This window comes from Mixophyes fleayi, chromosome 3 (genome assembly GCF_038048845.1).
Source record: "Mixophyes fleayi isolate aMixFle1 chromosome 3, aMixFle1.hap1, whole genome shotgun sequence".
Taxonomy (NCBI): domain Eukaryota; kingdom Metazoa; phylum Chordata; class Amphibia; order Anura; family Limnodynastidae; genus Mixophyes; species Mixophyes fleayi.
This window is the reverse complement of record NC_134404.1, coordinates 5,125,934-5,138,520: the sequence shown is the minus strand read 5'-3', so window position 1 is coordinate 5,138,520 and position 12,587 is coordinate 5,125,934. Positions and strand designations below refer to the sequence as shown.

Genomic DNA, 12,587 nt, shown 5'->3' with positions numbered 1-12,587 from the left:
TGTAAAAACAGAGAGTACTGTGAGAAATAGTGGTGGCAGCATGGACCATTGACTAGAAATCCATTTTTGTCTCACTGGGCAAAAGTTTGACAATTTGTCACCACAATTTCTGGAATTTTCATCAATTAAAAAAGTCAAGCTAAATTGGAGAACGCAGAAGAGGTTGAAAATTTTCCAGCATTTTTAATCTTGACGTAAAGGCGTCTGCAGTTGGAAAATCTAAGGAAGCTGTTTTCCCAACTATTTCTGAAGCTAATTAATTCAAAATGAACAAATAAAAATCAAACTTTTAATGATGTATTACCAATTATTAAATATGACAATTTTTACAACTTTTGATGAGCAAGTAGACCAGAAATAAAAATGTGGATCTCTTTATCTAGACAAGCAATTTTTCTGTTTTATGGATATTTCAATTCTGTTTGTGTTTTCACTCAGTCAGATGTAGTGCACATGACATCAGAAATCCTCTAAAGCACATTCCTTCGATAGCTCAGCTGGTAGAGCGGAGGACTGTAGAAGAAATTGGTACAGAAATCCTTAGGTCGCTGGTTCAACTCCGGCTCGAAGGAAAGTTTTTCATATCAGTTTAGAGGGCAATTTCTGACATATTAAATACCCAGAAATATGCATGACTCATGCTGTTTATCTTTAATAGTCAGAGAAACTGTAACTTGTTTTCATTTCTGCTGCCTGTTAATCTTCCTGCATGCTGCTGAGCCTCTAGTAGGGCAATTATGGTTTCTGTGCTCTGTTGAAGTACAGTGCAGAGGCAGGTGATAGAGACACGAGTTCTTTTACTGGGGATACTTTCCATAGCTCTTTGCAACTCATTAAAATGGAAATGAGAACCTTTTCCACTTCTTGGAAAGTGGCCTACAGACATCACACATGGATTTATTGCATTGTTACCTATCCTGCTGGATTGGCATTTACAAATCTGCAAGTGGTCAGGGACGTGCCGTGATGATGCAAATCACATCATCAAACATTGCCCACCTCACTGATCACTGAGTGGTCTGGAGCGTGATGATGAAATTAGTGTCATCTTAGGCCATGCCAAACCCACTCCATGTCACCACCTGGTTAAATATAAAATACACAGAGAGTTAAGATACATTACAGCAAAGCATGATATATTTGTTCTGCTGCTATGCTGAAACACTCAACGGAAAAGTCCCATATGGTCTAGCAGTTAGGATTCCTGGTTTTCAGCCAGGCAGCCCGGGTTCGACTCCTGGTATGGGAAGTTGAAGCTTTTTTGAATGGCAGCAACAGTACCACTTGTTTAATGCTCTGTTGATCTCAGCAACAAAATCCAGGAGAAACTGTGCTTTGGTTATGGAAATGGGATGTGGTCAAATCCACAGTATTTATATACCTCCCAACATTTCTGTATCCAAAATTAGGACAGAACTGGTCTGACCCCATATTTCAACATCCATCTTCCAAATTTCGAGTGGGACAACCCTATTTTATATGTAACACATCCTTCATGTGAAAAAAAAGAACTCTTGAACTTGTGGATCAATGGGTTTCCAGGGAGAGTTCACAACTTTTTAATGGTGCAGTAGGGATGTTCTGAATGAAACTAGACTACGCCAATGCTTACAAACCAATAATGTCTGCTTCTGTGCCCAGAATTTCTCCTCTTTCCTTAATCAGCATATAAAAGACAGGTTTAAGAGACTACGGATGTGAACTGAAATACAATATTACTTCTGAAATCCCATGGATCTGAACACATAGAAGATGCAATGTAAAAACAGAGAGTACTGTGAGAAATAGTGGTGGCAGCGTGGACCATTGACTAGAAATCCATTTTTGTCTCACTGGGCAAAAGTTTGACAATTTGTCACCACAATTTCTGGAATTTTCATCAATTAAAAAAGTCAAGCTAAATTGGAGAATGCAGAAGAGGTTGAAAATTTTTCAGCATTTTTAATCTTGACGTAAAGGCGTCTGCAGTTGGAAAGTCTAAGGAAGCTGTTTTCCCAACTATTTCTGAAGCTAATTAATTCAAAATGAACAAATAAAAATCAAACTTTTAATGATGTATTACCAATTATTAAACATGACAATTTTTACAACTTTTGATGAGCAAGTAGACCAGAAATAAAAATGTGGATCTCTTTATCTAGACAAGCAATTTTTCTGTTTTATGGATAATTCAATTCTGTTTGTGTTTTCACTCAGTCAGATGTAGTGCACATGACATCAGAAGTCCTCTAAAGCACAATCCTTCGATAGCTCAGCTGGTAGAGCGGAGGACTGTAGAGGAAATTGGTACAGAAATCCTTAGGTCGCTGGTTCAACTCCGGCTCGAAGGAAAGTTTTTCATATCAGTTTAGAGGGCAATTTCTGACATATTAAATACCCAGAAATATGCATGACTCATGCTGTTTATCTTTAATAGTCAGAGAAACTGTAACTTGTTTTCATTTCTGCTGCCTGTTAATCATCCTGCATGCTGCTGAGCCGCTAGTAGGGCAATTATGGTTTCTGTGCTCTGTTGAAGTACAGTGCAGAGGCAGGTGATAGAGACACGAGTTCTGTTACTGGGGATACTTTCCATAGCTCTTTGCAACTCATTAAAATGGAAATGAGAACCTTTTCCACTTCTTGGAAAGTGGCCTACAGACATCACACATGGATTTATTGCATTGTTACCTATCCTGCTGGATTGGCATTTACAAATCTGCAAGTGGTCAGGGACGTGCCGTGATGATGCAAATCACATCATCAAACATTGCCCACCTCACTGATCACTGAGTGGTCTGGAGCGTGATGATGAAATTAGTGTCATCTTAGGCCATGCCAAACCCACTCCATGTCACCACCTGGTTAAATATGAAATACACAGAGAGTTAAGATACATTACAGCAAAGCATGATATATTTGTTCTGCTGCTATGCTGAAACACTCAACAGAAAAGTCCCATATGGTCTAGCAATTAGGATTCCTGGTTTTCACCCAGGTGGCCCGGGTTCGACTCCCGGTATGGGAAGTTGAAGCTTTTTTGAATGGCAGCAACAGTACCACTTGTTTAATGCTCTGTTGATCTCAGCAACAAAATCCAGGAGAAACTGTGCTTTGGTTATGGAAATGGGATGTGGTCAAATCCACAGTATTTATATACCTCCCAACATTTCTGTATCCAAAATTAGGACAGAACTGGTCTGACCCCATATTTCAACATCCATCTTCCAAATTTCGAGTGGGACAACCGTATTTTATATGTAACACATCCTTCATGTGAAAAAAAAGAACTCTTGAACTTGTGTATCAATGGGTTTCCAGGGAGAGTTCACAACTTTTTAATGGTGCAGTAGGGATGTTCTGAATGAAATTAGACTACGCCAATGCTTACAAACCAATAATGTCTGCTTCTGTGCCCAGAATTTCTCCGCTTTCCTTAATCAGCATACAAAGGACAGGTTTAAGAGACCACGGATGGGAACTGAAATACAATATTACTTCTGAAATCCCATGGATCTGAACCCATAGAAGATGCATTGTAAAAACAGAGAGTACTGTGAGAAATAGTGGTGGCAGCGTGGACCATTGACTAGAAATCCATTTTTGTCTCACTGGGCAAAAGTTTGACAATTTGTCACCACAATTTCTGGAATTTTCATCAATTAAAAAAGTCAAGCTAAATTGGAGAACGCAGAAGAGGTTGAAAATTTTCCAGCATTTTTAATCTTGACGTAAAGGCGTCTGCAGTTGGAAAATCTAAGGAAGCTGTTTTCCCAACTATTTCTGAAGCTAATTAATTCAAAATGAACAAATAAAAAATCAAACTTTTAATGATGTATTACCAATTATTAAATATGACAATTTTTACAACTTTTGATGAGCAAGTAGACCAGAAATAAAAATGTGGATCTCTTTATCTAGACAAGCAATTTTTCTGTTTTATGGATAATTCAATTTTGTTTGTGTTTTCACTCAGTCAGATGTAGTGCACATGACATCAGAATTCCTCTAAAGCACAATCCTTCGATAGCTCAGCTGGTAGAGCGGAGGACTGTAGAGGAAATTGGTACAGAAATCCTTAGGTCGCTGGTTCAACTCCGGCTCGAAGGAAAGTTTTTCATATCATTTTAGAGGGCAATTTCTGACATATTAAATACCCAGAAATATGCATGGCTTATGCTGTTTATCTTTAATAGTCAGAGAAACTGTAACTTGTTTTCATTTCTGCTGCCTGTTAATCATCCTGCATGCTGCTGAGCCTCTAGTAGGGCAATTATGGTTTCTGTGCTCTGTTGAAGTACAGTGCAGAGGCAGGTGATAGAGACACGAGTTCTGTTACTGGGGATACTTTCCATAGCTCTTTGCAACTCATTAAAATGGAAATGAGAACCTTTTCCACTTCTTGGAAAGTGGCCTCCAGACATCACACATGGATTTATTGCATTGTTACCTATCCTGCTGGATTGGCATTTATAAATCTGCAAGTGGTCAGGGACGTGCCGTGATGATGCAAATCACATCATCAAACATTGCCCACCTCACTAATCACTGAGTGGTCTGGAGCGTGATGATGAAATTAGTGTCATCTTAGGCCATGCCAAACCCACTCCATGTCACCACCTGGTTAAATATGAAATACACAGAGAGTTAAGATACATTACAGCAAAGCATGATATATTTGTTCTGCTGCTATGCTGAAACACTCAACGGAAATGTCCTATATGGTCTAGCTTTAGGATTCCTGGTTTTCAGCCAGGCGGCCCGGGTTCGACTCCCGGTATGGGAAGTTGAAGCTTTTTTGAATGGCAGCAACAGTACCACTTGTTTAATGCTCTGTTGATCTCAGCAACAAAATCCAGGAGAAACTGTGCTTTGGTTATGGAAATGGGATGTGGTGAAATCCACAGTATTTATATACCTCCCAACATTTCTGTATCCAAAATTAGGACAGAACTGGTCTGACCCCATATTTCAACATCCATCTTCCAAATTTCGAGTGGGACAACCCTATTTTATATGTAACACATCCTTCATGTGAAAAAAAAGAACTCTTGAACTTGTGGATCAATGGGTTTCCAGGGAGAGTTCACAACTTTTTAATGGTGCAGTAGGGATGTTCTGAATGAAACTAGACTACGCCAATGCTTACAAACCAATAATGTCTGCTTCTGTGCCCAGAATTTCTCCTCTTTCCTTAATCAGCATATAAAAGACAGGTTTAAGAGACTACGGATGTGAACTGAAATACAATATTACTTCTGAAATCCCATGGATCTGAACACATAGAAGATGCAATGTAAAAATAGAGAGTACTATGAGAAATAATGGTGGCAGCGTGGACCATTGACTAGAAATCCATTTTTGTCTCACTGGGCAAAAGTTTGACAATTTGTCACCACAATTTCTGGAATTTTCATCAATTAAAATAGTCAAGCTAAATTGGAGAACGCAGAAGAGGTTGAAAATTTTCCAGCATTTTTAATCTTGACGTAAAGGCGTCTGCAGTTGGAAAATCTAAGGAAGCTGTTTTCCCAACTATTTCTGAAGCTAATTAATTCAAAATGAACAAATAAAAATCAAACTTTTAATGATGTATTACCAATTATTAAACATGACAATTTTTACAACTTTTGATGAGCAAGTAGACCAGAAATAAAAATGTGGATCTCTTTATCTAGACAAGCAATTTTTCTGTTTTATGGATAATTCAATTTTGTTTGTGTTTTCACTCAGTCAGATGTAGTGCACATGACATCAGAATTCCTCTAAAGCACAATCCTTCGATAGCTCAGCTGGTAGAGCGGAGGACTGTAGAGGAAATTGGTACAGAAATCCTTAGGTCGCTGGTTCAACTCCGGCTCGAAGGAAAGTTTTTCATATCATTTTAGAGGGCAATTTCTGACATATTAAATACCCAGAAATATGCATGGCTTATGCTGTTTATCTTTAATAGTCAGAGAAACTGTAACTTGTTTTCATTTCTGCTGCCTGTTAATCATCCTGCATGCTGCTGAGCCTCTAGTAGGGCAATTATGGTTTCTGTGCTCTGTTGAAGTACAGTGCAGAGGCAGGTGATAGAGACACGAGTTCTGTTACTGGGGATACTTTCCATAGCTCTTTGCAACTCATTAAAATGGAAATGAGAACCTTTTCCACTTCTTGGAAAGTGGCCTCCAGACATCACACATGGATTTATTGCATTGTTACCTATCCTGCTGGATTGGCATTTATAAATCTGCAAGTGGTCAGGGACGTGCCGTGATGATGCAAATCACATCATCAAACATTGCCCACCTCACTAATCACTGAGTGGTCTGGAGCGTGATGATGAAATTAGTGTCATCTTAGGCCATGCCAAACCCACTCCATGTCACCACCTGGTTAAATATGAAATACACAGAGAGTTAAGATACATTACAGCAAAGCATGATATATTTGTTCTGCTGCTATGCTGAAACACTCAACGGAAATGTCCTAAATGGTCTAGCTTTAGGATTCCTGGTTTTCAGCCAAGCGGCCCGGGTTCGACTCCCGGTATGGGAAGTTGAAGCTTTTTTGAATGGCAGCAACAGTACCACTTGTTTAATGCTCTGTTGATCTCAGCAACAAAATCCAGGAGAAACTGTGCTTTGGTTATGGAAATGGGATGTGGTGAAATCCACAGTATTTATATACCTCCCAACATTTCTGTATCCAAAATTAGGACAGAACTGGTCTGACCCCATATTTCAACATCCATCTTCCAAATTTCGAGTGGGACAACCCTATTTTATATGTAACACATTCTTCATGTGAAAAAAAAGAACTCTTGAACTTGTGGATCAATGGGTTTCCAGGGAGAGTTCACAACTTTTTAATGGTGCAGTAGGGATGTTCTGAATGAAACTAGACTACGCCAATGCTTACAAACCAATAATGTCTGCTTCTGTGCCCAGAATTTCTCCTCTTTCCTTAATCAGCATATAAAAGACAGGTTTAAGAGACTACGGATGTGAACTGAAATACAATATTACTTCTGAAATCCCATGGATCTGAACACATAGAAGATGCAATGTAAAAACAGAGAGTACAGTGAGAAATAGTGGTGGCAGCGTGGACCATTGACTAGAAATCCATTTTTGTCTCACTGGGCAAAAGTTTGACAATTTGTCACCACAATTTCTGGAATTTTCATCAATTAAAAAAGTCAAGCTAAATTGGAGAATGCAGAAGAGGTTGAAAATTTTCCAGCATTTTTAATCTTGACGTAAAGGCGTCTGCAGTTGGAAAGTCTAAGGAAGCTGTTTTCCCAACTATTTCTGAAGCTAATTAATTCAAAATGAACAAATAAAAATCAAACTTTTAATGATGTATTACCAATTATTAAACATGACAATTTTTACAACTTTTGATGAGCAAGTAGACCAGAAATAAAAATGTGGATCTCTTTATCTAGAGAAGCAATTTTTCTGTTTTATGGATAATTCAATTCTGTTTGTGTTTTCACTCAGTCAGATGTAGTGCACATGACATCAGAAGTCCTCTAAAGCACAATCCTTCGATAGCTCAGCTGGTAGAGCGGAGGACTGTAGAGGAAATTGGTACAGAAATCCTTAGGTCGCTGGTTCAACTCCAGCTCGAAGGAAAGTTTTTCATATCATTTTAGAGGGCAATTTCTGACATATTAAATAGCCAGAAATATGCATGACTCATGCTGTTTATCTTTAATAGTCAGAGAAACTGTAACTTGTTTTCATTTCTGCTGCCTGTTAATCATCCTGCATGCTGCTGAGCCTCTAGTAGGGCAATTATGGTTTCTGTGCTCTGTTGAAGTACAGTGCAGAGGCAGGTGATAGAGACACGAGTTCTGTTACTGGGGATACTTTCCATAGCTCTTTGCAACTCATTAAAATGGAAATGAGAACCTTTTCCACTTCTTGGAAAGTGGCCTCCAGACATCACACATGGATTTATTGCATTGTTACCTATCCTGCTGGATTGGCATTTACAAATCTGCAAGTGGTCAGGGACGTGCCGTGATGATGCAAATCACATCATCAAACATTGCCCACCTCACTGATCACTGAGTGGTCTGGAGCGTGATGATGAAATTAGTGTCATCTTAGGCCATGCCAAACCCACTCAATGTCACCACCTGGTTAAATATGAAATACACAGAGAGTTAAGATACATTACAGCAAAGCATGATATATTTGTTCTGCTGCTATGCTGAAACACTCAACGGAAAAGTCCCATATGGTCTAGCAGTTAGGATTCCTGGTTTTCACCCAGGTGGCCCGGGTTCGACTCCCGGTATGGGAAGTTGAAGCTTTTTTGAATGGCAGCAACAGTACCACTTGTTTAATGCTCTGTTGATCTCAGCAACAAAATCCAGGAGAAACTGTGCTTTGGTTATGGAAATGGGATGTGGTCAAATCCACAGTATTTATATACCTCCCAACATTTCTGTATCCAAAATTAGGACAGAACTGGTCTGACCCCATATTTCAACATCCATCTTCCAAATTTCGAGTGGGACAACCCTATTTTATATGTAACACATCCTTCATGTGAAAAAAAAAAAAACTCTTGAACTTGTGGATCAATGGGTTTCCAGGGAAGGTTCACAACTTTTTAATGGTGCAGTAGGGATGTTCTGAATGAAACTAGACTACGCCAATGCTTACAAACCAATAATGTCTGCTTCTGTGCCCAGAATTTCTCCGCTTTCCTTAATCAGCATACAAAGGACAGGTTTAAGAGACCACGGATGGGAACTGAAATACAATATTACTTCTGAAATCCCATGGATCTGAACCCATAGAAGATGCATTGTAAAAACAGAGAGTACTGTGAGAAATAGTGGTGGCAGCGTGGACCATTGACTAGAAATCCATTTTTGTCTCACTGGGCAAAAGTTTGACAATTTGTCACCACAATTTCTGGAATTTTCATCAATTAAAAAAGTCAAGCTAAATTGGAGAACGCAGAAGAGGTTGAAAATTTTCCAGCATTTTTAATCTTGACGTAAAGGCGTCTGCAGTTGGAAAATCTAAGGAAGCTGTTTTCCCAACTATTTCTGAAGCTAATTAATTCAAAATGAACAAATAAAAATCAAACTTTTAATGATGTATTACCAATTATTAAATATGACAATTTTTACAACTTTTGATGAGCAAGTAGACCAGAAATAAAAATGTGGATCTCTTTATCTAGACAAGCAATTTTTCTGTTTTATGGATATTTCAATTCTGTTTGTGTTTTCACTCAGTCAGATGTAGTGCACATGACATCAGAAATCCTCTAAAGCACAATCCTTCGATAGCTCAGCTGGTAGAGCGGAGGACTGTAGAGGAAATTGGTACAGAAATCCTTAGGTCGCTGGTTCAATTCCGGCTCGAAGGAAAGTTTTTCATATCAGTTTAGAGGGCAATTTCTGACATATTAAATACCCAGAAATATGCATGACTCATGCTGTTTATCTTTAATAGTCAGAGAAACTGTAACTTGTTTTCATTTCTGCTGCCTGTTAATCTTCCTGCATGCTGCTGAGCCTCTAGTAGGGCAATTATGGTTTCTGTGCTCTGTTGAAGTACAGTGCAGAGGCAGGTGATAGAGACACGAGTTCTGTTACTGGGGATACTTTTCATAGCTCTTTGCAACTCATTAAAATGGAAATGAGAACCTTTTCCACTTCTTGGAAAGTGGCCTACAGACATCACACATGGATTTATTGCATTGTTACCTATCCTGCTGGATTGGCATTTACAAATCTGCAAGTGGTCAGGGACGTGCCGTGATGATGCAAATCACATCATCAAACATTGCCCACCTCACTGATCACTGAGTGGTCTGGAGCGTGATGATGAAATTAGTGTCATCTTAGGCCATGCCAAACCCACTCCATGTCACCACCTGGTTAAATATGAAATACACAGAGAGTTAAGATACATTACAGCAAAGCATGATATATTTGTTCTGCTGCTATGCTGAAACACTCAACAGAAAAGTCCCATATGGTCTAGCAGTTAGGATTCCTGGTTTTCACCCAGGTGGCCCGGGTTCGACTCCCGGTATGGGAAGTTGAAGCTTTTTTGAATGGCAGCAACAGTACCACTTGTTTAATGCTCTGTTGATCTCAGCAACAAAATCCAGGAGAAACTGTGCTTTGGTTATGGAAATGGGATGTGGTCAAATCCACAGTATTTATATACCTCCCAACATTTCTGTATCCAAAATTAGGACAGAACTGGTCTGACCCCATATTTCAACATCCATCTTCCAAATTTCGAGTGGGACAACCCTATTTTATATGTAACACATCCTTCATGTGAAAAAAAAAAAAACTCTTGAACTTGTGGATCAATGGGTTTCCAGGGGAGGTTCACAACTTTTTAATGGTGCAGTAGGGATGTTCTGAATGAAACTAGACTACGCCAATGCTTACAATCCAATAATGTCTGCTTCTGTGCCCAGAATTTCTCCGCTTTCCTTAATCAGCATACAAAGGACAGGTTTAAGAGACCACGGATGGGAACTGAAATACAATATTACTTCTGAAATCCCATGGATCTGAACCCATAGAAGATGCATTGTAAAAACAGAGAGTACTGTGAGAAATAGTGGTGGCAGCGTGGACCATTGACTAGAAATCCATTTTTGTCTCACTGGGCAAAAGTTTGACAATTTGTCACCACAATTTCTGGAATTTTCATCAATTAAAAAAGTCAAGCTAAATTGGAGAACGCAGAAGAGGTTGAAAATTTTCCAGCATTTTTAATCTTGACGTAAAGGCGTCTGCAGTTGGAGAATCTAAGGAAGCTGTTTTCCCAACTATTTCTGAAGCTAATTAATTCAAAATGAACAAATAAAAATCAAACTTTTAATGATGTATTACCAATTATTAAATATGACAAATTTTACAACTTTTGATGAGCAAGTAGACCAGAAATAAAAATGTGGATCTCTTTATCTAGACAAGCAATTTTTCTGTTTTATGGATATTTCAATTCTGTTTGTGTTTTCACTCAGTCAGATGTAGTGCACATGACATCAGAAATCCTCTAAAGCACAATCCTTCGATAGCTCAGCTGGTAGAGCGGAGGACTGTAGAGGAAATTGGTACAGAAATCCTTAGGTCGCTGGTTCAACTCCGGCTCGAAGGAAAGTTTTTCATATCATTTTAGAGGGCAATTTCTGACATATTAAATACCCAGAAATATGCATGACTCATGCTGTTTATCTTTAATAGTCAGAGAAACTGTAACTTGTTTTCATTTCTGCTGCCTGTTAATCTTCCTGCATGCTGCTGAGCCTCTAGTAGGGCAATTATGGTTTCTGTGCTCTGTTGAAGTACAGTGCAGAGGCAGGTGATAGAGACACGAGTTCTGTTACTGGGGATACTTTCCATAGCTCTTTGCAACTCATTAAAATGGAAATGAGAACCTTTTCCACTTCTTGGAAAGTGGCCTACAGACATCACACATGGATTTATTGCATTGTTACCTATCCTGCTGGATTGGCATTTACAAATCTGCAAGTGGTCAGGGACGTGCCGTGATGATGCAAATCACATCATCAAACATTGCCCACCTCACTGATCACTGAGTGGTCTTGAGCGTGATGATGAAATTAGTGTCATCTTAGGCCATGCCAAACCCACTCCATGTCACCACCTGGTTAAATATGAAATACACAGAGAGTTAAGATACATTACAGCAAAGCATGATATATTTGTTCTGCTGCTATGCTGAAACACTCAACAGAAAAGTCCCATATGGTCTAGCAGTTAGGATTCCTGGTTTTCACCCAGGTGGCCCGGGTTCGACTCCCGGTATGGGAAGGTGAAGCTTTTTTGAATGGCAGCAACAGTACCACTTGTTTAATGCTCTGTTGATCTCAGCAACAAAATCCAGGAGAAACTGTGCTTTGGTTATGGAAATGGGATGTGGTGAAATCCACAGTATTTATATACCTCCCAACATTTCTGTATCCAAAATTAGGACAGAACTGGTCTGACCCCATATTTCAACATCCATCTTCCAAATTTCGAGTGGGACAACCCTATTTTATATGTAACACATCCTTCATGTGAAAAAAAAGAACTCTTGAACTTGTGGATCAATGGGTTTCCAGGGAGAGTTCACAACTTTTTAATGGTGCAGTAGGGATGTTCTGAATGAAACTAGACTACGCCAATGCTTACAAACCAATAATGTCTGCTTCTGTGCCCAGAATTTCTCCTCTTTCCTTAATCAGCATATAAAAGACAGGTTTAAGAGACTACGGATGTGAACTGAAATACAATATTACTTCTGAAATCCCATGGATCTGAACACATTGAAGATGCAATGTAAAAACAGAGAGTACTGTGAGAAATAGTGGTGGCAGCGTGGACCATTGACTAGAAATCCATTTTTGTCTCACTGGGCAAAAGTTTGACAATTTGTCACCACAATTTCTGGAATTTTCATCAATTAAAAAAGTCAAGCTAAATTGGAGAATGCAGAAGAGGTTGAAGATTTTCCAGCATTTTTAATCTTGACGTAAAGGCGTCTGCAGTTGGAAAGTCTAAGGAAGCTGTTTTCCCAACTATTTCTGAAGCTAATTAATTCAAAATGAACAAATAA

At 38.9% G+C, this 12,587-nt stretch overlaps 10 non-coding genes across 10 annotated transcripts; all 10 read left to right on the top strand.

Moving 5' to 3' along the window:
• The first annotated feature begins 482 nt into the window (after positions 1-482).
• On the top strand, positions 483-572 carry TRNAY-GUA (transfer RNA tyrosine (anticodon GUA)). The gene is given in 2 exon segments: positions 483-519; positions 537-572. It is a non-coding gene; the product is annotated as a tRNA-Tyr (tRNA).
• A 1,668-nt stretch (positions 573-2,240) lies between these two features.
• Positions 2,241-2,330, top strand: TRNAY-GUA (transfer RNA tyrosine (anticodon GUA)). Its single transcript is given in 2 exon segments — positions 2,241-2,277; positions 2,295-2,330. It is a non-coding gene; the product is annotated as a tRNA-Tyr (tRNA).
• A 1,669-nt stretch (positions 2,331-3,999) lies between these two features.
• On the top strand, positions 4,000-4,089 carry TRNAY-GUA (transfer RNA tyrosine (anticodon GUA)). Its single transcript is given in 2 exon segments — positions 4,000-4,036; positions 4,054-4,089. It is a non-coding gene; the product is annotated as a tRNA-Tyr (tRNA).
• Positions 4,090-5,756: 1,667 nt separating this feature from the next.
• TRNAY-GUA (transfer RNA tyrosine (anticodon GUA)) lies at positions 5,757-5,846 on the top strand. Its single transcript is given in 2 exon segments — positions 5,757-5,793; positions 5,811-5,846. It is a non-coding gene; the product is annotated as a tRNA-Tyr (tRNA).
• A 1,667-nt stretch (positions 5,847-7,513) lies between these two features.
• TRNAY-GUA (transfer RNA tyrosine (anticodon GUA)) lies at positions 7,514-7,603 on the top strand. The gene is given in 2 exon segments: positions 7,514-7,550; positions 7,568-7,603. It is a non-coding gene; the product is annotated as a tRNA-Tyr (tRNA).
• Positions 7,604-8,208: 605 nt separating this feature from the next.
• Positions 8,209-8,280, top strand: TRNAE-UUC (transfer RNA glutamic acid (anticodon UUC)). The gene has a single exon. It is a non-coding gene; the product is annotated as a tRNA-Glu (tRNA).
• A 993-nt stretch (positions 8,281-9,273) lies between these two features.
• TRNAY-GUA (transfer RNA tyrosine (anticodon GUA)) lies at positions 9,274-9,363 on the top strand. The gene is given in 2 exon segments: positions 9,274-9,310; positions 9,328-9,363. It is a non-coding gene; the product is annotated as a tRNA-Tyr (tRNA).
• Positions 9,364-9,968: 605 nt separating this feature from the next.
• On the top strand, positions 9,969-10,040 carry TRNAE-UUC (transfer RNA glutamic acid (anticodon UUC)). The gene has a single exon. It is a non-coding gene; the product is annotated as a tRNA-Glu (tRNA).
• Positions 10,041-11,033: 993 nt separating this feature from the next.
• TRNAY-GUA (transfer RNA tyrosine (anticodon GUA)) lies at positions 11,034-11,123 on the top strand. Its single transcript is given in 2 exon segments — positions 11,034-11,070; positions 11,088-11,123. It is a non-coding gene; the product is annotated as a tRNA-Tyr (tRNA).
• Positions 11,124-11,728: 605 nt separating this feature from the next.
• Positions 11,729-11,800, top strand: TRNAE-UUC (transfer RNA glutamic acid (anticodon UUC)). The gene has a single exon. It is a non-coding gene; the product is annotated as a tRNA-Glu (tRNA).
• Positions 11,801-12,587: the final 787 nt, after the last annotated feature.